The following is a 22580-nucleotide window of genomic DNA, read 5'->3' on the forward strand; positions in this document are numbered from 1 at the left end:
ATCCCCCATCACTGACAAAACGTTGCCACATAGATCCCATACAACAATGCCTTTTTTTTTCAAGGTGCAAGCATCTGTAATGCAATTGAGAGTCTTTTGGAAGAAAAAACTAATGTGTATTTTCTTTTACTGAGTGGTGCAGACTGATATATCTTGATATTTAAGATTCCTCTCCAAAACATGCTGTTTTGTACTGAACAAGACTTTGCCAAGAACTACTTCTATTTCACTTACTGTTTATTAAAGACTGCATGTATGGAAATCACTCATGTGATTTCAGTAAGGCTTCCTTTGAAAGCAGAGCTATTTCTGCTCAAAGTTCATAGTGACCAGCACAGAAAGGAAGACTATTTTACAAGGTGAATGACTAAGATATAAGTGAGACAGTGGGCAGAAGAAGCTATTATCTTCTTGCTTTATGGTGGCATTACATCTAGAGAAATTACAAAGAAACGTGTTTCTCTAGCTTCTTCCAAAATATGATGTCTTTCCTGACTTCATTAGAATGATCACTCCATTCCATACAATAACTTAGTCTACCATTTGGAGTATCAGTAGCACATTGTCATGCAAGGCCATGGGCTTTATGGAGAAAGGACAAAAAAAAAGGGGGACACTGCACATTACAAGGGATAGAAAGAAAGAAAGAAAGAAAAAAAATCTGTTTTTGTTTAAGTGCTTGACGGTGATAGATGTTGGTTAGTGTTGCTTTCCAGACCACAGTTGCTTGAAGGCAGTCAAGTTCACTTGTTTTGGCAGATCATAGCTAGAGCTTTGTTTGAAATATTAGTTCTTGGCTATGCTGTTAAACAGAAACTTAATAAGCATCCATATTTTCACAGTCCTAAAGCTCTATCTGGACTGAGATTTGAGTAGATGTATTTGTCTTTCTGGACAAACACAGATGGATTCAGTTCTCATTGGAAAGCTGCTTATAATTTTCTTTGGGTAGTTTATGCATATTGTAGATTAGAAACGTGCCTAATAAAGCCTGGTATCATCTTACAGTATGATTTGATACGTTCAAATTATCTTTCCTAGAAAGGTACTAAGACAGAAAATAATGCTGACTTCCTACCATGAACATTGTTGACAATTTTTAAGTCTTCTAGAACTGTACATCTTCAAAATTCACCTTTTGCCACAAAATTTGGTTCTGGAATTTTGCGCTTTTATTTAAAGAGAAATTCATCCCTCATTCTTGTTACTGCAAATAAAAACTTAAGAAGTGTGAAGGAAAGCGTGTCTTCTTCCGTGATCTTGACAACATGTACTCTGAAACTTAGTGCTTTGATAGTTTTAAGGCTTGCTCAGCTTCTTCAGTGCTGTCCTTTTTAGCAGATGAAGCTTCTTTGCTAGCCTGTACTGTCATCATGAATAGCTATATTGATTCAAGCATTCATTGTAATATTTAATTCATTACGAAAGTGCAACTGCTGAAGCGGTTACCTAATCCAGAAATCTTAGTGCACTAAATCGGAAGTTGGAAGAAGGAAACTGTAAAAGGCAAGAGGACTTTCCTTCCTCTTTATTGCATGAGTTGTCCTTTTCTTCTTGACGCTTCTGACATGCTTTACATGCTGTCATTTGAATAGCTTCTGATTTTTTTTTTCTTTCTCTACATATCTACATGTTGCTGCAGAGAAGATTTTTTGTTTCCAGATATTATTGGCTCTCCTCCATCAAATTCCAACAATATTGCATTAAAGGGAAACCAGGGACTCTGTAGGAGTTTTCAATATGCTCCATGAAGACTGTCCAGTACTGTATATACTAACATTGTTAATCTATGTTTTTGCAGTTACAGGGATCTGTGATGGATTCGCTAGTGCTATTTGTACATGTGCCACTAAGTAGTCAGTAATATCTCAGTACTTCATTTTTAAAATAAAATACGGCCTAAAAATGCTCTAATAAAATCCAAATGTACTGAAATGCTGAAAGAGATTTTCTTTTGTTTAAACGTATTTATTTTCAGTTTAAAAGAACACTGTCTCCCGATGATGAAGTTGAGGATATCATCCTTCACAGAGCAAATCAATGGCAGCTCTGCCTCAAAAGTGCAGAGCCTGGGAAAGGGTGAAAAATGGAGCCAGTTAGACATCGGAGGCTTAAATAACTTTGGATACTGACAGATAGGCTGAGGTTTTTGAGAAGAAGGTCTGAGGGAAGGAGAAATGTGACAAGTGTTTTACAGGACATACAAACATGAGCTGGTGGATGGGAGAAACATTCCTGCTGTGGATTCGACTCAGTGCTGTGTGGTGAAGGATGCTTTTGAGAGGCAATGCATGTGATGCTGAAAAGTTTCACAGTACAAGTGTGTGGCATGTGAACACGTCTGCTGGCATTGGTTCCTTGAGAATGACTGACAAGACTGGAGGAGTCGCTTTGGGGAGGTGATTATAGGAACACACCATGGTAGATTCCTCATGTTTGAAGTACAGAGATTGTCTGTATAATGGAACGGCTGGGAGAAATGCAAAGGCTGTCTGGTGACAGCTAAGATCCAGCACACTCCTGCTGTCATCCTGAAGAGATTTCAGAAAACAGCACATAAGCAACCTCTGAGGAAAACAAAATTAAACCTCCTCCTACTACAGGAGGGAGACTGTTGTGTTGTGTATGCTAATTTGAAGTCCCTTTATAATTTACTTCATTTGCCAATCATGTCATTGGCATTCTGCGTCATGCAAGCCTAAGCTTCAGAATGAAATACATTGTTTTAAGAAAAGGTGGACAGCAGCATAAATCAAGTGTGAGCAGGTCGTTGTTCCACAGCTCTTTCCCTTCAGCGAACGTACAGTAATGAGATTTAGAGAAGGTGGAGGCAGGGCTTGCAGCAGAGAAATATATGATGGTGAGCGACAACCAAAGCATGAGGAATAAAGAAACCCATGTTTTCAATTAACCATGTCCAGGATCAGATCTTGAAAGAAATGAGATTGTGGCTATGTAAACCATGTATAATTTTTGCCAGCCTGTATCAAAACGAGACATTATCACAGTGTGCACTGGAATAGGTTGCCAGAGGCAAATGCTTGTGTGATAACTTTCCCTGGGGAATAAATGAAAAAAAAAACAACCAACAAACGTGCATGCTGTCAGCTGTAACATTTTATCTGTTGGCAGCTACTTTCCATCTGGGATGGATGGTTGGCAAGTGGCAGAAACAGATCCTTTACACCCAAGAAGAAGGTCAGAGAATTGGAACATATTTAATTATATCTTTATGCACACAATAGTTTTCTGAACCTTTTTCCTTTGGGGATCTTTATCACTCACTTAGATAGATTTCCTCTAAGTTAATGCAGTGCTAGTGTTCAGAGTACACAGTGCTGCAAATAAATTCTAAATTGGTATCTGAGTTAATTTTTTTCGGAGGGATTTTAAAGACCTGTTACTTATCTATGTATTTCTCCATATTGATGTATGTGAATGAATATCAAACTGTTTGATTTGTACCTGAATCAAAGAGGGATTCTGCTGGATTAATGGCACACTGAACGACTAGTGTATTTTACACTGGATATGGTACAAGAAAAAGTCTTGAACAGTGATTTATCTGGTTTTATACATGCGTGCATATGAATTTAACACTGCTAACTCATAAAAATATCTCTACTACTTGATAACTGGATTTTATGCTATCTCATACACTTCATTCCTTTTATCAGAGATAATTAACCTTGTGACTGATTGAAACCACCTTTGGTGTCTGTTAATAAAATTCCGTTAACAGTATACGTGTCTCAGATGTTCATAAAATGAAAATTATTAAGGTGCTAATTTCCCAAGTAACATGAGCTATGAAGCTTTATCTCTGGCCTGAACAAATGTTCTTGGTTTGCTGGTGATCTCATTCAATTTTGCCACTTAGGGCTTTTTTTTTTTTTTGTGCTTGGGCCATGTTTATTCTAATACACATCCATCTTTTTCTGGTTTTGTTCTCTCATTTTAGTGTTCCTCTTTTTCTGCAGCTCTGATGAGTAGAGTTCTCAAACACTTTCAACAGTTCAGTGTTTTCCCTTGAGTTTTCCTTGAGGTTTGCTCTGTGCAGAGCAATACTTTCAGAGGGACTTCTTCCTGTGCTTGGCTGAGTGGCATGGCTGTGCCCTGTGAGTGCTGCAGGCAGCTCCTCTCCATTCAGACATGTATAGCTGGTGAAAATTTCTTATCCTTGAAAAAAGAGTAGGTTTCTAGCTTACGCTGAGATAAATATGCTGCCCTTGTCAACTGATGTGCTTCATTGTGCTAGAGTGTTCCCCTGAAGTGGAATTTCTTAGACATGGTCTGCCAAATTCTGTGTGTTGAAATATATACTTGCTTCACATTTGGACTTAGATTCCAGGAGCTTCATATTGATCGGAAGTCTTTGCTTTCTAACAGCTGTTAGACTGCAGAACTCTTAGTCATGGCTGCAGTAGGAGAATGGTATTTTCTTCTGTACAAAGCTCAGGTATTAAATAGCTGTGAAGGCTGACTTGTTGCCTCCTGAGCCCCCGTGAATATCTCACCATGCAGCTTGGCTTTGCACACAGCATGGCTGGAGGACCTTCCTCCACCTCATCGGTTTGCACGGCTCATGTTATGCTGGGTTGAGCAATTTGTGGGTGCCTAGTGAGCCAGTTCAGCCAGCTGATAGAGTGGCAAACCTTGTTGTAGCACACCAGCCTTCTGCCAGGCAGGTCACCATGCCAGCTGGTTCTGTTGGGCACCACAGTTGCTGGTGCTGGGCCTGGTGAGGGATAAGAGCGGGCTTTCTGTGGCAGCTCACTCCTCCACCAGGATGAACATAACTTCACACTGAATTTCAGGACTCGTGCCTGGATTTTGAGGCCTGGTGAATGGATTTTATGCAGTTATTGTTAAACAGTTCACACTGCACTGGCTTTTACTCTCCAGAAAGACTGAACTTAATACACTAAATTGCATAAATCCTTATGAAGGGGGTTTTGTCTTGACACGCTTTGTGTCATTACAAGCTAAAGTTGAATGCTACCTCCTCCAGAAATTAATTGCTCTCTGCCCGTCTCTTAGCAATCTTCTAGTTTTCTGTTAGTGCTTTTATCATTTGTTGTGACATCTCTTACAATTCCCTTTCCTTATTTGTATCACTATTAATTTCTTTAATTTGATTTTAAGATGCTTCACTTTGCTCCCAATGCTCTTCATGGCCTCTCTAAGTAATAGTTATTTGGATGTATGGGTTACCACCTTTATTCTGCTAGCTGTAAACTTTCAGGCTAGCACTGTGAAGTTTTTTTCCAGCCTTTATTTGGCAATAATGCCCTACTAGTATCTGCAAAGCGAATTTCTTTTTTGTTTGTTTTGTTATCCTTCAGATCCCTTCTAAAACCTGTATTATAATCCTGTAAAACCAATGGCTAGCCGATGCACTGATATGGCTAGCTGTCCATATGCTACACCCTTTCCTTTCTGACTGTTTCATTCCCATTCTCATCTATCTCCCTCACCTCTTCTCACTTATAAGCTCTCTAAGACAGGCCCATTGATTTTGACTTGTACTGAAGACGGTCAAGCCCAATGGGGACTTGGTCCTTGGCAAGGACTTAGTTGTTTACTCACATGCTTCTATCTGCTATCCCCAGTCCTTGCAGACTTTTTCTCTGATATGTTTCTGTTTCTCAGCTTCAAGATTTTTTTTCCTCTCAGTATTTCTTGTGTACCCTTAATCCAGCAGTTATCCACTTGCTCATTTATATCGTTCTGAAAAGCACTTGCAGGTTAAAAATGTCTGATGATCTCACCCAGAATGGATTGTGTGGATTAGTTAAAGAAATATCAGGATTCCTGTTTGTTCTTGGTTCCTTGTAATTTTAATGAGCAGTGATAATTATAGTTGTTCTGATTAGAAGCTCTTATATTTGCACCAGGATGTTTGCTACAAGTATTTGATGTGTAAAAACAAGTGTTTAATTCCTGGGTTTGGAAAATATGCTGTAGACTTTAGAAAGTGAACTTGTGTGATTTTGAAGATTGTTGACTGCACTTGAATAATCCGGCTGTATACATTAAACCTCTTGTTCCTGAGATGGCAAGTTTCTCTCTTAAAAAAATCTTTCTATTCATTTTCATGAACATACTCTTCTCCATAGTAAGACAGCAATGTTCTTCCCTTTCTCTTAACCTTAATGGGTTGCAATTCCATACTAATATGCTTTTGAAGTTCTCAAATGCACTCAAGTGAACAATTAAAGTTCATAGCTATTTAGTAGTATCTGTGTCAAACAACTCCATGAACTGCTCTCTTAAAGGACTTTTTTTTTAAATAAAGTTGCTGAAAACATGGCCAAAAAAAGCTTATGGCAAAATCATAGCTACTAGAAATTTAAGATTTTATATTTAGTAAAATTTTAAGGACCTGATCAACTCAAAAATTCATCATTAAAATGAGAAACAACTCCAAATTTACATGAAAGGAATGAAGAACAGGTCTTAATTAGAGACAATTTTACTTCTAATAAAAATAATAACACACAATGTTTTTCTTAAAAAAGAAAAGAGACTATGTTTGTCATGTTTCACTGGAATCATTCTGTTTGCCTTAAACATGTACAAAATGAGAAAAATTATACAATGAATGTTGCTTAGGGTCTGAACTCTGGAAAATCGCCTATTTAATCTGAAGCATTTACATAAGAAAATTTCAGTTAGAAAATTGATTATTTTTAATTGATATTATGGTAGAAAAATATGATTTCGCACCACATCGAGTATATGGATGAATTTGGAAGTAGTTCTGGATAATATCAGATAATGCTAAAATGCTGACCAAGTAAGCAAGAAAATGGATCATAACAAAAATGACTTCTTATCCGTCAGATACTTTAGATGATTTCCTATGGCAGCATTGCTTGTTTTGTGAAGATGCTATTTGCTAAATATCTCTATGCATATTGTTTTGCTTTCAAGCCCTCAAGACAGTTCAGAATCCTTTGGGTTATTTTTGTTTTGATTTTTGCTCTCCTCTTTTTCATGCCTCAGTTGATTCAGGATCATAAAATAAACTTTAGATGCATGCAGTGCTGATTCTGTACCTTTGTTCAACCTGGTTTTGCTTGCTTTGTATGGTGTAAGTGAAACATCCTCTGCCTGACCTGCAAAGACCTTTCTGATGTCTTGCCCACTATTTCCTGGTGTTGTATGCTCTCTCTACTTAATGATGTCTGTTCCGCTGCTCAGTACTATTTCCTTCTCTTTACTGATCTCCTTGTTCTATTTGTTTCTTCCTCCCCTTCTGGTTGTCATAAAACTGCCTTTTCCTCTGGGAAATAGCAGCTGCTTGAGTTTGGTAATTAACTGCTGCACACCAGATCAAAGGGCCGAAGACTGATCTGTAATCTAAAAGTTCACTCAGCTGCAGTATTTAAACGATTCTTTGAAACTTCCTGGATCAAAACACTGAGAAAGCTGCCTTGTGCTATTTTTTTCATTATACTTTGGCAACTGCTTGTAAAGAATTCCGGATATCTACACAAATCACCAAAATCAAGCATTTGTTTTGAAAAGAGCGATGATCACTTTAGCAAGTTTTTAGTAGCCACAGTGCTGGACAGATGAAACGACATTTTCCTGTGTATTCTGTGCCAATGGGACATATATGTCTGAGATTGATATTCAAAAATTACATCTTCTAACCAAGCATTGGCTGCTTTACTGGGACCATTTCTCTCCCTCCACACACACACATTATCACTACAGTTTTGGGGCTGAAAATAACAGTCACTGAATAATAGCAGCATCTTAAAAGCTTGCTTGTGGATGGTTTCTTCCAATGTACATCTCAGAAAGCATATGAAGGCTGATCCAAAAGTAATGCCTCCTGTTTTATTATGTTGGCCCACAACATCAGAGGAGGATGTTGGTGGTATGGCAGTAGAAGTTGAACCTTCCCACCAGTATTCCATTATATTTTGTCACCATGTGACAGATGGCAGCAGAGGGGCAGTCTGGCATGGAAGTTCATGTGAAGCAAAGGTGTGCCTGAATTCCTGAACGAGGAAAAAATGGCACCCGTTGACATGCACTGATACTTACTGAATGTTTATGGAGACCAAACAGTGGATGTAAGCACAGTGAGGCAATGGGCGGTGCATTTCATGAGTGGCAACAGTGACAGTGGTCACCTCTGCTGGTGCATATTTTTATGAGCATGGCATTCAGGCTCTTGTTCATTGGTGGCAAAAATCACAGAATCACAGAATTGTAGGAGTTGGAAGGGACCTCCAGTGATCATCGAGTCCAACCCCTCTGCCAAAGCAGGTTCCCCACACCAGGTCACACAAGTAGGCATCCAGGCAGGTCTTGAATATCTGCAGATAAGGAGACTCCACAACCTCCCTAGGCAGCCTAAAAATGCATAGCTAATGGAAGTGACTACATTGAAAAATAGTGTTTTGTAGCTGAGAATGTCCTCTATCAAGTAGTGTTATTGTGCTCTTTGCATCTGTTATTGTTTCTGTGGAAGTAAATAGGAGACATTAACTTTCAGAGTGACCTACGTATATATTGATGTGCAGAGAAGTCTTTCAGAATAGTCCTTCATGTGCAAAACCACTCAAGCAATATGTTCATCATCATTCAATGTAGTTCTGATCTAATTTTGGTTTAGGTTAGTAGAGGCTTCAGTCATGGCCAAGATCGTTGTAATAAAAATGTACATCCCTTTTCTATCATCACCCTGCAGAACAGTTTTCTTTCCATCTTTTATTTTTAATGCAGTTTATCCATATTCTTAACCTATTAAATTAATCCTTGACTAATAATATTGATAGAGAAAAGACTGTGTTTAATACATTTCCCTGCCTGAAATGTTAGATACTGGCATTCTGCTTCCAGGGAAAAATGAAATGGTGCTGGAATCAGTTGTGACAAAGCAGGAAATGGTTTGGACATGCTTTCTTACTCTTGTCCTCAAACATGATTATATTTTTCTGCTGATTGGATATTGACTTATTGGCGTCAGGATTAGAGTTTGCAATGAATAAATTACAGAGGAAACAGTACATTGCTGTCCAAGAATAATCAGCCTTATTGGATGCTGCCTTCATGGGCATGCTCAGGCTGTATTAGCAGTGGTTTTCAACTCTTGTAGGGCACTGTCATCAGACAGTGGTACTGTCCTTCTGACTCTTCATGCTCTCCAATGTTACTGCTTTGTTCTTGTTAGTGCAAAGCTATTGGAAAAGATACAGCTCTGTGTGAAGCACTCACTAAAATTATTGATACAGAGATAAGTAATTTGGGGAAGAGATCGGTGGATTTGGGGATGAAAGTCAAAGGGTGGCATATGAGGTGGGCAAAGATTTATTTTAATATTAAAATGTTTCTGTTCATATGTGCTCCAGTAGAGGTACCAGCATCCCAAGGTTAGTGTATGTATCAGCTTAAACTGGTTGCAGAGGTGCTGACTGTGAAGACTTAGTCATGTTTCTGGCCCTAGAAGCAGGTGGGCTCATTGCTAAGTGACAAGGGGATTGGTGATATGCTTAATACCTTTATGAGCTGAAGTCTACCATATCTTACCTTTTTGTACTTTGGAGAAAACTAGGGGAGGGGCACTGGAAAGTTAAGTGCAATCAGGTGGCTCTGCTCAGCAGCTTTGCTCAAGGCAAGGCAGTCTGAGCAGCTGATTGGAATCTCAGCAATGCAGCCCATCCTAGATATACAGCACCACTGATCCCTGCTCAGTAGGCTGTTTGTGGGTGGTCAGGTGTCTTGGCTTAAATGTGGGAGTAAACCACATTCATTTTTGTGATGAGAACTGTCAAGATGGGTGTTTAGCAAGAGGAAGGAACCCCACTGAGGGCAGTGGTAAGAAAGGAATAGCACACATAGTGTGCATTTTGCTTTGAGTAGCAGCAGGCTGTAGTGGAAATGCTAAGTCATGGCCTGAACCAGTGATGGAGCATCTGGTGGGAAGGCAGGACCAACCTAGGAGGACTCAGGTACATGCAGTCCACCTCAGTGACCGGAGAAAGTGGAGCCAGGATCCACCCCTTTCCCAGACCGCGTTTAAGGGTTGGCAGTGGAGGCAGAGCTATTTTGCTGGAGATCACTTTGTACCTGAGGTCTTTTGAGGGTAAGTAGCTTCCTTCCTTTATTTCTGTGCCCATGGCTGCTGCATTTGAGCATATCCTCGCTTGCTGCAAACTAGGACTTTGCTACTCTGTTGTCATTCCTGTGTTTTTTATCACGTTACACAGCTATGTAGTGAAGTTCACAGCTGCTACCTCTAAATCTTGCTTGGATTTCATTGTGGTCTTTCTCTGGGGCTTTTCTTTCTACAAGTGGTGCTGACCCTTCTGGTAGTGCAGAGGTTCCATCCATGGAGGCTCAAGGAGGGAGAAAGGAACCACCCCAGTAAGAGGTAGCAACTTGGCACTACAGCCTGGATCACAGCTGATGTTCTCCAAGAAGGTGCTGGACTGGTGGTCCGAACCACCCACCACCTGCCTCTCAGAACCGAGCAGTCTAGCTCTACAGATTTTAACACTGGAAAGAAGAGACCCATTAATTTTCTTTCTCTGTACCCTAGAGCCCTTGTGGAGTGGCTGGAAATATCATCTGTCCCTCGATACTTACCCAAGCAAATTGAATCTATTTATTATTGCAAAAATGTGTACTTTCTGTTTTGTTTGCATTTGGAGAATAGTGGTCTTAGATGAATTGTCATTGCTTCCAAGTAAAGTACTCTGTTCCTTCTTATTGCTTTCAAACTTCAAAGATAGACTGAGGGGCTGAAGGTGTCAATATGTTATTAATTCTACAGTGGCAAGTTCCTGGCACCAGTCATTCAGATGAAGAGGTGTGATAAAGCGAAGCAGTTTAAAATTACAGCAAGTTCAAGGTAGATATAGTACCTCATTCACAGTATCTTCAGGCAAAATACTGAGATGAAATTGGTGAACTTTGATTGATTGTTTGTTAATCACACCAATGGACTGAGCTGACAAAACCACCTGCCCTTACAAGATAGTGTGCAGCCATTCGTTTCTATCCTGTCATTCGTGCAATTTGTGGAAGAAATAGCTTTTAAAAAATGAATTAAAATTGATGCAAGTAACAGGTAGTGCAGATGCACGTTGTGTGGATTCCAGCAATACCCATTTCACAGGGCAGTGGAGACAAATGCACTTCATTTTTCACCCCATCATAGTTGATGAAGATGAACTGGATTAGACTATGATTATAGACAGAAAAAATAGCTCTGAGAGAACAGTATCGCCTTGCCTTGCCTGTTTACCCCCAGGGTACTGAGATTTGCTCATGTCCATGGAAAAAAGGAAGATACACCCACCATTGCTCCGTGGTGCTGGTACAGTGAGGAAGTAGCAGGATTCAAAGATTGGTGCTGTGCATCCTTCCTTACGTGCTGTAGAGAAGTCTTTGTATTAGCATTCCAGTGCTCTTTTCACACAGGCTTAGCCCCGGTCCTACAACTGAAACAATGTGATTTTCATGACTTTTTCTATTTGGCTACCTTACATCTTTCACTTCCACTCTAATGAACTTTTAGTTTGCTGTAGTGGTCTCTGAGCATTCTTCTGTGAGTAGCTGAATGTGAGCTATCACTCTGCTGTCTTGCACTGTGCAGACTGAGCCTTGTTCCCTTCTTGTGGTTACACCAGCCACCTCTTTCTCCTGGAATGCTCTGCTGCTATTTGATGCTCCCAGGAGGCCACGTGAACCTCAGAAATGGCAGGAGGCTCCAGAGTTTCCTATGTGGCTTGCACGGTGCAAGCTGGACCCCTTCCTGATGCTTCCCTCCACCCGTTTCCTTCTCTGAAAGGCATCAGATATAACTATCAACTCTGTGTTGTGTATTTGAGGAAGAGCTTGGGGCCGCTCACGTCTCACCATGAGGATGGTGAGGAGTGTGAAGGTGGGATCTGGTAAGGGGCAGCCCTGCAGGGGGATGGCAAAAGGGTGGTTGGACAGTTCTCTGTCTTGTGAAGCATCACTGAGGGCATGGAGGACTTTTACCATCGTTAAAAGAGAGAAAGTTGTATGGAGAGTCCATGTTGGATTTTCTCTGCTGGCAGCATAAAAAGTGTACTTTGATTTGCAAATAGCTGCATTTTATATGTAAGTTACTGGAAAAGATGTATGTGGAACCTCCACAACAGTGCTTTTAGTTTATGTCAGAATGTAAACCAATTTTAATGAATGCAATCTAAACTTTTAAAAAGATTTCACTTAATTGGAAAAATGTTTATTTGCTGTGTTCATCTTTTTTTCTTAAGGAATATTTGAGATGCACTTGGAATATATTGTATAAAACTAATAAAAATTTTACTATCAATATGTCTGGGTTTGTGTGTGTTTGAGTAAGTTTACTTTCCTATTTTTATACCAGATTGTAATGCAGAAACTCTATTATACATCTTGCAGCCTATTAAATGCGCAACAATTAAATGACTCGCTGGGACTAATTAAAAATGATTCTTGCTGCTCACTCTCTCTCTACTTTTACATAAAGAAACTTGGAAGTTGAACATTTTGGCTGTGTTTCCTGTCCCTTTATACCCTCCATCTGATTTATGAAAACTAACTGCTGACTGCAGACACTTCTAGGTGGGAGTTTCCCTCCTTTTTACAAGACTGTTCAACCAGTATGAATCACTTTGTACAGTGAAGTATTCCTGTTTCACTATAGTATACCAGAAACTCGGGCAGGTTTTCCAAAAGGTGAGCGTGATGCCCAGGAATTTGACTCTGTAAGGTGGCAGGACACAATGAGAATTTACTTATTACAAGTAGATTTGGTACTGGGATAGGGTGTTTTGCAACAACTTGGAATTATAAAGGTGCAGAGGATGGAAGACTGTAGCAGAGAAGAGAATTTGGGTAGTTACTCACTGTAGTGAAATGTGAAATGCTAAGCCTGTTGGTAATGGAAGAGGGTTTCTATTTTGAAACAGTTATAGAAAAAGAGAATCCACTACTAGGGCTTCGTGTGGTTGTGGTCCTATCTTACATGACAGGAGTTGAATCTGCTCAACCTCCATATTTTCTTACTGTATCTTCAGCATTCTCCCTTGCTGTTTATTTTCTTTAGGTTTTCTTCTTGTAGTATTTTTCATTGAATTTCTAAATATGATTTTTCCAGATTTTAAGAAGGTCTTTGTGGAAATAAAGCACAGTGTGTGTGATGAGTCAGGTTCATGTTGAGGAACGACTTTATTTTTGCATACAGATGAGGAGGTATCAACTTACAGATCAAAAGAGCTTGATCTCCATTCTGTCCCCACAGTTTGGGATTTTTAGGTTTTTAACTTTTATGTAGGAAGAATCGCATAATAAAAACAATGACAATGATTTAAATCAAACTTATGCCACTGGAAAAAGAGATAAAGGCACAGGAGGTGGTTTCAATTGAATTTAATTATGAATTTAGTAGGAATAATTCAAGTGTTCATTTACCCAGGTTTTCATTATCGCTGAAGTGTTAAGCAAATTATTTACTGTCTACATCTGGCAGTCAAATTCTTTTTATTTTAATTCAAAAATATTGGGTGTTTATGGCACTATTTAATTCTTACAGACAAGTAAGCTATGATTAGTAGGCAAGAAATAACTGTCCCTACCAAATTGAATTGTCTTCTGTGTTAAATGCCAGAGCAAATACCTACTGTTACAATAAAGAACAAAAGAATTTAAAAAAGAATGCTTTCACTCATTAATAGAAATGTAGGTGACTATTATTTTAGCAACAGTCTGAAACACAACATGCTTTCATTTTGAACTTCAGTGTAATTGACTTCCCCAGTCCTCTACTTTAGTTTATACCTGTGCTGGAAAATGCTGAACTGACAAGTAAGGAGATGGTTTCAGTGTCTTTTCTGCTTATGCCTAGCGCACAGTGTATTAACTTTGTGATTGCAGTATGATGCTCAGCCCAAGTTCCAGCTCCAGCAAGCTTTCTCAGGGACTGTTTTGCTCCATTTCTTAATGTTCAGCTTAGAGGCATGCAGGAGTTGAAGAGGTAATACAAGTCAAAGGCCATATAAACTTCTCTTGAATATGTCCTTTGTGCATCTCATGTCTTGAATAAATCTGTCTCAGCTGTAGTGACTTTCAACTGATTGGATGTTGCCTACTGGGAAAATGAAAATATTGTTAATAGCTCCATTACTGAAACACTACTGAAGGGCACGTGCCAAGGTGGGATCTGATAGAGGCTCTGTAATTGTGTGTTTATGCAGAGAGGTTTTCATCTTATCAATTTTTTTTTTTCTGTTAAGGGCAGCACCTGGCTCTTGAAATCTAAAATGTAAGAAAAATTAGAACACAACTGTATGCATAGTGGAAAATGCTAATTTACTTGGGACAGATTTGTAGTTAGGAGCCCCACACAAATGCTCCAGATGTGACCAAGTAGCAATATGTGAACTTAAGCAGGCATTTTTATCTCTTTAAAGGATGCTATGAATGGATCCCCTTGAGAGCTAATCAGAAGGATTTTATATCCTGTTTATCATATTTAATTGTAAAATATATCATAGAATCATAGAATGGCCTGGGTTGAAAAGGACCACAGTGCTCATCCAGTTCCAACCCCCCTGCTATGTGCAGGGTCACCAACCACCAGACCAGGCTGCCCAGAGCCACATCCAGCCTGGCACTGAATGCTCCAGGGATGGGGCATCCACAACCTCCTTGGGCAACCTGTTCCAATGTGTCACCACCCTCTGTGTGAAAAACTTTCTCCTAATATCTAACCTAAACCTCCCCTGTCTCAGAAGACCATTCTGTTTTCTCTTGCTAATAAGCTGTTGAAATGCCATTCTCAAATCTGAGGTGATGCTAATGTATTTCCTGCAGAAGTTAGTAGGACTGTGGCACTTTTTGAAGACTTAAGCATTATAAGCTGGTATCAACAGTTCCTTGATTATTTATTTATTTTTAACTTGACCCTGAAATAGTATAAATCTAAGGTGTAGTCTGAACACATTGATAATTTGCTGTCACTATCAGCTGCCTTCTTTCGCTGGCACACATGGAATTGCTTGTGTTGCAATTCCATGAACAAAATCAAGGGACTAATCCAGGCAAGTAAAAGAAAACATTTCTCTGACCTGTTTCATTATATGCCTGTGTAAGTTGCTACACACTGAAAGAACATGTTGAGATTGAAATTAATAACCAAGGACAAAGGGAATGAAGAAGGAGGACTTCTGCTTTTGGCAGCTGCAGAGGTGGTGTTTGTTGAGAACTTCAGTCTGTGCTTAACCCATTGTAATTGCAGGCTGCCACTGAAAGATAGTCCTCTTTCTCCATAGCTAGAGATCATGAGCCAAGTATGTGGAAATCCATCCAACTGAAATAGTTCTCCTTTGGATCTGCACGATTAACAGACTCCTCTTACAGCCTGCTCATTGCTACACCAGGTGAAAGTGGGAGGAGGGATTTTTTTTGTCGGGTGATGTGGAGAGGTAAAGTGATAGCCTCTAATTGACAATCTGCGTGTGTACTGAACAACCAAATGTCAGTCTTCATACCCTACTTTACTCTCACTGTTGCAGCTGGGAATTTCAGTTGTCTAGGAGAGTGAGGCTCCCTCGGACTTTTATTGGCATCTGTTTCCCTGACTTCTGGACTTCTTGAAAAAAAATTCTCTCTTGGTGCCATCAAATATTTTTTGAAGAACTATAGGTTGCTTATTTTGGCTCTTTCAACCTTTAAATATCAATAGTACTGTTATGATTTTTGGCCACCAAGATGGGCCTCCATACATTAGTTGAATGCGCAATAAAGATGATCCATGTTCTAAGGCTCTTGGCAGTTTAGGTAAGGACAAAAAAGTTTTGTTCTCCTTATTAAAATTTAAATTTAATCTCAGTGAAATGAGATTTGAGATCTTTCTGCAACAGAATGTGAGTCAAAATGTATGATTTTTATTGAAAACTTCTCACTCCTCGTGGAGATGTTGAGTCACGTGGAAAAGAACAAAGAGGAAATCAGATATTTTGAGTCACAGTCCTGCATCTTAACCAGATGTGTTAATTTATTGTCTTATTAAGAGAAGGCAAGAGTGCTTAGGTAGTGAGATCGTCCTTGACCTATTAACATCTGTATGAAGAAGCTGGCACTTTGTATTAACTACTGAAAATTTAATACCAACACCTGTAGTTCAGTATCTGGTTATAAAGAATTTCCTGTTCCGTTGCACGTGGATGGTTCCAGGGGGACAGGAGGAAGGGAAGAAAAAATGCCTATTTCTGGCTTTTCTCCCTCACAGCAGTTCTTTCAGAACACTGATGTCTGCATTTCTACATAGGTTGCTGCAAAAGTAACGTCTCTTATTTATTTCCATGGAAACTACAACAGATTAAAAAAAGAGTACAGTAACACTATTTGATAGAGCAAATTCTTGGCTACAAAGCATGATTTTTTTTCTTTCACCCTAGCCACCACCATTAGCTATGCATTTTTGCCAGCGATAAACAAGAGTCTATGTGCCACACTTATAAAAATCTGCACCAGTGGAGGTGATCCACCATTTCACAGCTGCTATGGCAGCATCATTACTAGGAAAATGTTGCCCACACAGTTCATGTTTCATCAGGCCAGAAAGATGGAATTCAGAAGGTGCCAAATCTGCACCCTGCAGTGGGTGTGGTAGGATAATCCTGCCAAGATTGGCATTGTGCTCTATGCTCTTCAAATTGGTATGAAGCCTGGCGTTTTTGTGTGGTGAGAGAAAACTTGTTGCATTTTCTGGCCTGACTGCATAAGTTTGAGCCTGGGTCAGTATTGTGATGTAGTGATGCAAGTTGAGGGTGGTCTTTCATGTTGCTGTTGCCACCACCCACAGTGCTCACATCCACTATTTTGCCTCTGTAAGTGCTCAGTAAGTGTCAGTGAATGTCCGTGGGTGCCATTTTTTCCTCATTCAGGAATTCAGTGGCACACCTTTGCTTCATACACACTTCCATGTCAGACGCCACCCTGTTGCACTGCCTCTCTGCTGCCATCTGTCACATGGCAACAAAATATAATGGAATATTGGTGGGAAGGTTCAACTTCTGGTGCCATACCACCACCATCCTCCTCTGATGTTGTGGGCTAACATAATAAAACAGGAGGCATTACTTTCAGAGCATATTGTATATCTTCATGAAGGAGAAAACACGATGGAACAATATATTCTACTATGAAAAGTCTTTTAATAAAGTTTCCTATTTCCATTTATCCATAATTTCTTTTGCCTTTGCCTCTCGTGTTGTAGGCTGTCTGTACCAGTACCTTAAGTAACAACTGGTGGTAGTAATGAGACTGCAGGCTTCTCTCTAATTGAACCCCATCTGTCCTTCCCATCAAGCTTGCAGAATGTGTGCTGGCTCCAATTTCTTCCTTCCGTTCCTTAGCTTAACCCTAGCATAGCATTTGAAGACATGAATGTCCCGTTTTAGTGTCATGTGTAGGAATAAGCTAATTGTTCTTTGGTTGAGGCCAGCTTCTTGTTCTTTAGTCAGCTGGAGGGAGCTGAAGGACTGTGAGTTTGTGGTGCTTAATGTTCTCAATTACTGTTATGACTCAAAATGCCTGTGTTGGTCAGCCAGCATGAAGAAAGGAGGAGCCTAGCAGCCAGGTCACTCTGGAGCCTGTGGTGTGTTTGTCTGCTACTGCAGTAGGGGATGGACATTACTTTAGAAAAGCCTGTGCCCCCCAGTGGGGGCAGGAGATGGTAAGCCCTGATTTCTTAATTCACGCTCTGTGTAGCCTCGCTCTTGAAAATAGGCAGCTGGGATTGCCTGGATTTCACTTCAGGTGAGCAAGCCTCCCTTTTCAGAGGTGGGAATGCTTCTTTGCTTTGTTATAGCTAATAAGAAATGCACTTGTATGCTCTACATTTGTGAATTGAAAGCTCTTGCAGCTGTAATTTAATGTCATTGCATGTTCAGAGGTGTCAAGTAAACCCCTGCGAGGACTGTGGTGTGCTCTGCTCCAGCCTGGAACTCCACTTGAATGTGTGCAACTACACAGGATGTGTAGCAAGTGTTCAAGAACGTGAGTTTTTTTCTTCTTCTTTTTTGTGAAGGAATACTCAAAATACCTATTTGTTCTTCAAAGGGCTACTTTAGCACCTTTTTGCTTTTTATTTTGTTCTGTGGCAAGTACTACTGGGAATGGTTTGTATGCTGCCTTATTGAAGGTCTCCTGCTGTTTGTTAGTGTTGTGAACTGCTTTTTATTTCTGAAATGGTAGATAGCATTTACCCAACTTTGTGACCCTAATGCTTTGATTTGTTAGAAGAATATCAGCAATACAGTGTAGTGAGAAACTCTGCACATTTTCAGCTCTATTTCCAAAGAGCTTTCATGATGGTTTGTATTTTTTCTACTGCTCTTGATATATTTTGTTCCTCATTTACTCATAATACTTGGAAAAATCATTAAAAATCATTAGTATGTTAGAACTGCTGGATACAGAACAGTAGAACTCTCTGGAAAAGGTCAAACAAAGGTTTTGTAACTGTCCAAAAGATCATACTCACTTCCAGCAAATTTGCACAGTCAAGTTCTTTTGATTGAAAAATAAAAGCTCCAGGAATAAGAGAGTTTCCATCATAATTCAGATGTCTATTGAGGAAAAAAAAAACCAACCATTTTGACATTATGTAACCCAGGAGCCTATAACATACCAACTGCAGCATAAAAAATGAAATAAAAAAGCTTCATTTGAGCATGGAAAAGAAAGCGCTGCACCTTTAAAGTAACATTCCTTTTTTCTGCTTCTTTACATTGTCAGAGATGACTGCAGACACTGTGCCAATGCACCTTCAAGGTGCAGCGGTAGTACTCTGAAATCTGACAGGTTGAAGTCTTGAATTGAATTAAACTGACAACCCTGGTCCTTTATATTCTGCTTTAAGGTAGCAAGCCAGAAAACAGTATCCTGTTAACAATAACTGTGTATGTTGGCATAAGGAATATACTTCAAAGGAAGGAAATAAAGTGAAAATGTCTTCAACAGCTATGAGATGACCGAGCAGAAATTGGTTGCTTAATAGATGTGGCTTTGAAACTGCAGGTCAAACAGAACCATCCCAGAAACCTTAAGGATACTTCACTTTGGTCTCTTAAGATGATAGGCTGCCTGTAGGGTTGGCAATCAGAGTGCTTTTGGTGTGTGAGTCACCTGTTACCTAGGCTTCTGTCTGCCAAAGGATACACTGAATTGAAAGTCTCACATTGTGGATATATGGATAAATAGAATGTTAGGTAAGTTACTTTGCATTTCATTTTATTTCTTGTCTGTACAGGAAAAACTTTATAAGGTCACTGTCTGGTGAGTACTGTTGGTGGTAACAGAATAGCAAAAACCAGTAAATGTTGCAGAAACCACAGGGATGAGTAAAAAATTCCAAGCTGTTAAAAGAACAACAAACTATTCTTTTTTTTTAGCAATTTTAGCAACGTTAGATGTATAGAATCTTTAGAGTTGGAAGGGACCTTTAGAAGGTCATCTAGTCCAACTCCCCTGCAATGCTTTTGTAATTATTATTTTTTCTTAAACCGTGAGATCTTGAAATTATTGTTGGTAGTATTTTTTTTAAATGCAATTTCAGGAGTATTTTAGGCTGTTTGTATTTTCATAATTACAGGTGATGGATAACTTGAGTGGCTGACTGCTGTTCTATTTATTATTATATTGCTTTGCCTACTTCCAGACCCATGTATTTGCCCAGACCTCTTAGCATCTGTTTTATGTTGATCCTGCAACACTGAATGCTGATTTTGTTCTGCAGCAAGTGAACTGCACATGCTTTGTGTGTGTGTGTGTGTGTGTGGAGCTGGTTGGTGATGTGATCATCTAGATCCAAGCACAAGAGGAAGCTGATGAAGGCAGTTAATGTAGCTTACCAAGTGCTCCTGTCATGTACTTTTAACAAGGCGTGCTGTCTGATAGGTTTCAGCTGTAAATCCCTAGGCAAGCCCAACCTCTCAGGAGGCTGCTCTGATGGTAGGAGGTGTTGGTCTGGCAGCCAGCAGCAGCTGCAAGAGAAGGCTTGTGCTCCGCTTGTCATCAGAACTCTCAGGGAATATGGGACTTGTGGGATGGTAGGTGCAAAAGTGGGAAGTACAGGGCTGTAGGCAGCTGGCTGCAGAATAACAACATGTAGAAGTATGATGCTGTTCCTGGAAAGCTCTGCTTCTTATTGTGAGAAATGCTTGTAGTCTAGTTAACAGTGTGAAGCTGTGTGCTCGTTGCCAAATGGAATGCAGGCATGATCAGGAACTTCACTTGGATTTCATTCTATAGTATTGCTCATGCAATTATTGGTATTTTTATTAAGCTTTATTCTTCCACGAGATAAATTAACACTGAAAGAACACTGGTTACACTTCATGTGTTGTAAAGTTAGCAGGAAGTCTCCTTTTATTCTGCTAGAATGCAAGTGGAATAAAATGATGTTTGTTGGTACAAACCTTGCTAGCCTGAACACTCCTCACAATCAAACTTGTCATTGTAATGTTTTTTCTTTTCTTGTGCCTCAACTGAATCTAAAGAAGGAAGCTTCAGATTGTTTAAAATCTGTAGTGAATGTTCATGGGATTGTTAAGGAGATATACACTTAGAGGAAAAAAAATACCATTTATGTTGAAAGGGAGAAATAAAATGGAAAAAACCTGAAGTCTTACCTTCAGCGTGAGAGACCAAAAGTGTAAGGGCGGTCTTATTTCTTCCTCCTAGGAGATACTCCTTGTTTGATATTTCCCAGTGCCATCTTTATTGCCCATGAGAGTGCATGAAAAACTGAGATGAAAATACCTTTGGAGCATTAGAGATTTAAGGTCCCTGAGGGAAATCTTGGTTTGCTTCTGCAAGTCCCTGAGCCCTCAGGTGGATGGGTCCAGGGGGATCATCCGTATCGATGCTTTAGTTTAGTATGTCAGCGTTACTGCTAAATGAAAGTCATCCACAGACAAAATTCAAATGGCTTTTAGCAGGTACCGATGCTCATCTGAAGAGAGGCTGCTGGTGGAATTAGCTCAGCCAGTTCTCTACTAGTGTGGTAATTTTGTAGTAATCCCAATGTGATCCACAACCTCTGCTTCCCCTCATGGCCTCTCACTCTGAGCAGATACCTCAGGTGGAGGCAGCTGGCCAAAAGTACTGGCTGTGCTGCATCGAGTTGCTACGACTGGGAGTAAAATGCAGGGATGCCCTGGCCTGTGTTGGGAGATGCTCCGCGGAAATTCTGATGATGGTACAGTACCAGATAGAAGTTGTCCCTCTTTGAGTACTGATAGCTCTCACTTTTATTGGAAATTCCACAGTTTGGTTTCTGTTTTGGCTTTGGGAATAGTTTCTGGGCTTAACACCAGCATCTTACACAAGGTTATTTTTTCATGTGTATTAAGGTCTCTGTCCATCAGAAATTTATGCTCTGAAGAACAAAAATCACTTGAACAATTTCAGAATTGAAGAAATGTGTAAGTGATCACTGAGCTGACTGAAAAAGCTGATTTATTTTTTTTTTTTAATCAATCTGGGTGCAGTGTTTAAGTTCAAGTTAGGCTGTGATAGAAAGAACTCAGGCCTTTTAAGATCAAAATCCCAGGAAGAATACGTGAGTGTGTTTGGTACAACAGGGTGTGCAAGCATGTCTTTTCTGAGAAGATTTACATTGTGTTTGTGTAAATTAGCAGCTGTTATATGGTACCAAGGTAGGTAACTTCAGGCATTGTAAACAGACGTACCTACTTTCCAGCACTTCCTATTGTAAGACTGTTATGTGGTGCTGTCATACCTTAAATTGCTTCAAACTCGACTGAATATTCAGCTTTTGGGCAGGAAGTCTTCCATGACTCTTACAGGTCTCAAATTGTCTTGAAGAGAGGTTTATACAGCAAAAGCAGCTCTGTTCTTTCTCAGAACATGCATATGAAAGTGCGTTGCTTTGCCCATGTTAGACACCCATGGTTATGACTCTACGAAGCTAAAGCCTATCTGTTCTTTGACAGAAGTATTTTCTGAATGTTTTGTTCAACAACATATTTTCACTGTTTTGTGAGTGTTTTTTGGGGGGTGGTGATGGTGGTTGTCACTTGTAATAATGGCTGGAATCTGTTTATGAACCTCTGGAATCTGTTTCTACAACTGCTCTATATTACAGCTGGCTGAAACTTGGCATGTCTGTTTTGAATGAAATGCCAACACTGAATTTTCCTCTTTTGAATGAAGATGAAAACAAATATTAATTTATCCATAAAACTGTTTTTCTCGAAAAACATTACTTCAGCTTCACTGAAGCTTTGTTGTAATGAAATCAAAACATTGTATTTGGCTTTCAGCTCTTCTAATTGTCCCATGTAATAGGAAATAACATTCTAAATGAAATGTTTTAGAATGAAGCGTGCCTTTTTAAAATGAAAAAAAATAACAGTAATTCAAAACATCATTTTCACTTGTTTTTGTTTCTGTTCTTTTGTTGAAATGCTGAACATGAACTCTCAAACTTCCAGTTTCCTCAGAATGGCACTTTCAGTTATTCCTTCTGAACCCAGTTGAGCCTTGTTAATGCTCAGAAAATTACTTAACAT

Source organism: Phasianus colchicus, chromosome 1 (genome assembly GCF_987193195.1).
Source record: "Phasianus colchicus chromosome 1, bPhaCol1.hap1.1, whole genome shotgun sequence".
Lineage (NCBI taxonomy): Eukaryota > Metazoa > Chordata > Aves > Galliformes > Phasianidae > Phasianus > Phasianus colchicus.